Raw genomic sequence first — 4,398 nt, 5'->3', positions numbered from 1 at the left:
TTTATTAGACTTATCCAGTTTATATAGGAATACTGATTACATTACTTTGTTTTGATAATCACAACATTTCTTCTGCAAATATAATGGTGTATATTTGTTCAAATGGATGGAAAGGGTTTATATGTATACAAACTCCAGTTGCTTGTAACAGAAAATGTCCCTCGATATTGAACCATATCCTCAACCAGGGGAAAATGGCCTCATTTTATTGACTATCCTGAAACTACACTAATATCTGCTGTTGAAACATATGCCCTTGAAACAGTTGTGATAACACACATTTGTAATACATGACAATATAACAAAGCAGGAGGGTGATGGAAAGGAACGAAGGGACAAAAGAGGAGCTCAGCATTGAATTCATTTGCACCTATTTCAATCTTTCATTATAAGTTCAATTCCTTTAGAGGTAGGTAAGGTCAGTAACAAAAGTGATTGCAAAATTCTGAGTGATTACATCATGAATTAATCTTATTTTGGAAATATAAGCAGTAAAAAACTTTTAAGAATCTTTACTATGTAATTTGCCCTGAAGAGTATAAATGACTGAAGTACCACTGTCTTCTTTAGTTGTGTAGATATTCTTTGGGATACTGGAAAGGAAAAAAACCCAATGTACCTTCCGAATTAGGACAGGATATTGACAGGGCAGGGACCTGGTGGTCCTGGAAGGAGGGGTGAGGCAGCCTTTCCAAGCGGGCAAGCAATACAAAATCCAGTACGATCTCACTGGACACACCTGCTATTTGTCATTTAGTTGTAAATATAAATTGGGATACTCTGGATAATTTCCCCACAAAGTTTGTACTGAAGCTTTATCAATATTAAGAAAGCTGTCACTGTCCCTTAGAGAAAGGCAGAAGCAAAGCTCAGAAGATGTCACAGTGCTGAGACATCTGTCAGTACTTGAGGTCATATAACTCGATCTATTTACAAAACCAGCTACATAAAGGAGGATATAACATATAGCCGAGAGCCTGTATAGAAGTTTGTCTCATAACTTTAGAGCTATACAAAACTTGTTTCCTGATCCATTACTCCTTGTAGATGCTAAGCCTAATTCTAGGAAGAGCTGCAAGCTTTTAGTTGTACTGGCATTCATTTATTTTCTGATAAACATCATATATGTTCAGAAATACTTAGGAATTCCTTTTCCCCCCCTAGAAATCACCTACCTGTATACAACTTTAGCAGTAGAATTGTCGCAGCTGTGGGGTTCACGTTTTTATTAGACCACTTGAATATGCTACTCAGAGGAATTGTTTGAATTTGAAGCAGACCTTGAAGTCTGCTGCTCATAACAGACATGGAAAAGGATTTGTTTGCCCAAAACAAATTTGTGCCCAAACAAATTTGTGCTCAAACAAATATTGCCTGCTTTCTCCAACTATTTTAGATGGTCAAATAAAACTACCATTTCTACCTATAGGCCTTACCTCGTCAAAAGTTAGTACCTCTCGGATTTCCCATGCAGAATTATTTTGTGATGAATAGTAATACAACTAAGATTACATGGCAACTAATGTAAAACACTCTGTTTCTTTATTTTTTCCAAAAAATTCCTCTCCTCCTTTTTGTTTTCTTTTGACGAGCAATGAAAGGGATTTATAATTTAATTACTATAACAGTGACATGTATTACTTCCTTTTTATATTGCAGTTCTCTTAAGTCTATATATATTCTTACCTGTAGTTTATTTCTATGTAAATAACCTACTTTTGACTATATATATTACTCATTCTATACCCAAAGACTATGTTCATACTCCTGTTCTGTTACTTTAGAGATTATATGCAGCTTTAAATAGTACGTTTGTCACTCGGGTCCATAGCAAACTATTAAATGGTATCTAGCTGAGCAGTAAGTGTTTCTGCCAAAAGACGGTTGTACAACTGCAATTTATTGTATTAGATTACAGGCTTTTGATGTGCTGGTATTTGGTATACTGTGTATACCACAGAAGAAAGACTGCAGAATGTCAATTTATAGATGTGTCAAGTTCCTTGCCAAAAGAGGGCAAGTTTTGTATTGCACAAGCTATCACACAATATCTGTAAAACCAAAGTGATGCCACTGGGTATTTGTAAGAGCGGAATTTTGTTAATTATCAATCACAATAAAAATAGGGCACTGAAAAATAAAAGTAATTTAAATAAATCCTTAAACAATCATGAGCGTTAAAATGGTATGTTATAGCTAAGTAATTATGTAGTGCTTGTATCATGCAACACAAATACCACCTTGTGCTAGTAACCTCCCATAACATCAAATTATGTGGAATTCAGTCATTAACCTCAGTGTGACCACAAGTTCATCTTATTGTGATGACTTTCATTTTTGCTCTGTCTTCAAAGAACTAAAATAGTTTTATACTCTCTGAACCTCCCAGGATTGTTGAAAAGCCTATCCTCATCTGCTTTTATGTGTGCTGCTTCAAAGTGGGTGTGAAAGCCACGCATCCTCCAGCCTTCCTTGGCCTGAGCCACCAGTAGTCCAGAAGCCATCTAAATGCTTTGGTACAGCACTGAGCTCTAGCACAGCGTATTATTTTTGGCTCAGTGCCCTGTTGACATGGATTCAGTTACATGCCTTCTCAACTGCAGCTGGCTTTTGCCTGGCAAGCGCAAAACATGGACAGAGGGCTTTCTTGACTCTCTGTACTTGTTCACATAGTTATATATCCTAGGTGATGGCAGCTCATTTGAAAGACTCACTGTTAGACTTGAACTGAGTTAATTTAGGAGTTTTACACAGAATGAGGTTGCCAAGCTCAGGTAACTGAAATTATTTCTAAGTGACATTACAACAGAAGAACGGATAACCTACATTTCCCCGCTCAATCTCATAGTTCCTTCTACTGATAAAAAAGAACAAATCAATAATGTTTAAAAATTTATCCTCCATTTAACAGGGCCCAAACATCCTGCCAGTCTTGTATAATTTACAAAATGATCAGCACAACAATTGTAAAAATATTCTATATAAAATTTACCTAATTTTTTTTTAATGAGATTCACCTTTTCTAAGAAATTAAGGAACTTTAAACATAAAGCTCTTCAAAGTGCTCCAAAGAGCAGTAACTACACATCATGTCTGTTCTATAGTGACTTTTTTTTTTCTGAAGAGCCTCATAAATATAGTTAAATAGTGGTTGATGTTCACCAAAAATATTTCAATTAAGTTCTTGTGTGTAACCCATGCACCTATGCCTATACATGTGTTCCAATAAACATTTATACTATCTTTATATTCTTATCATTAATCTGTTCAAATTTTTGTTCAATATCATAATGAACTATACATTAAATGTTTTAATCAGAAGGGTGATATCTTTATGTATTTAAAAGCTGTGGTGCATTGAAGCAAATAATTTACTTGCACTTCAGTGAGTGACACCTAGCAGTCCTAGAACATGGCATTTGGAGCTGCAGATTCATCTTTATGCCGGAATGTGATCAATTAATTTTCCTTAAGGAGAAAAATGCAGCAGAACATGACTGTTGAAGAAGTTTTCTGTCTAAAGTACATGGCTCAGAAGAAAACTATCAACATCAGACCAGAAATGCAAATTTTGTCTTGAGACACATATACGCAAAATTATATCTGAGATAGCTGATTCCTGATCAGGAGTATGAAAAGAATTTGTAAGGACCTGCCATAAATATCAAGAAAACTATATGAAAGAAGGGAAACACATTTATTTTAAAAACGTTATTTTTCTGACATAAGTCACCACGTGATAATGTCCAATCCATGCTATGTGTTCTAGCACCTTTCCGCCACCAAAATAAAACATTTACCGTATTCTGAATCATTCTGTTGTCACTCAGAATTATCATGTATCATATATACATATGTATATATGTCATAGGTCTCCTGTGGATTCAGAGGAAAGAAAATAAATGTGGAACTACAAGGGATTTTATGTAAAAAAAATGTTGTCTTTGCAAAAGTGTAGATTTCTGCTGGGTCCAGAAAGCATTGTAGTATAAGACAGTACGTATTAAAGATTTTGGCTTCCTCGACACTAGGCTCCACTTCTGAGCATAGATTTCTCCAGAAGATGGGTATGCTGACAGAGAGCCTTTCAAAATATTATTAAAGCTCTTTCAAGATGAAGGATATTATTTCAGGCCCAAAAAGTAGGTGGGGATTTACTGAGGATGGGAAACAATAAGGCTGTCACTCTGAAGAGGTTAAGGAAACAATAAGGCTGTCCCTCTGAAGAGGTTAAAAAAAAAAAATCTTGAGCAGGTAAGCAAGGAAGAAATAGGAAAACTAGGCATTTCTTCCTTAAAGCAAACATTTATTTTTATGTATATATAAATATACATAGCAAATGAGAATTAAAAGCTGCAGCAATCTGTATCTTTTTCGCACAATTAAATTCCATGAGAG

This window comes from Aptenodytes forsteri, unplaced genomic scaffold (assembly GCF_000699145.1).
Source record: "Aptenodytes forsteri isolate BGI_AS27 unplaced genomic scaffold, ASM69914v1 Scaffold190, whole genome shotgun sequence".
Lineage (NCBI taxonomy): Eukaryota > Metazoa > Chordata > Aves > Sphenisciformes > Spheniscidae > Aptenodytes > Aptenodytes forsteri.
This window is presented reverse-complemented; position numbering follows the sequence as displayed.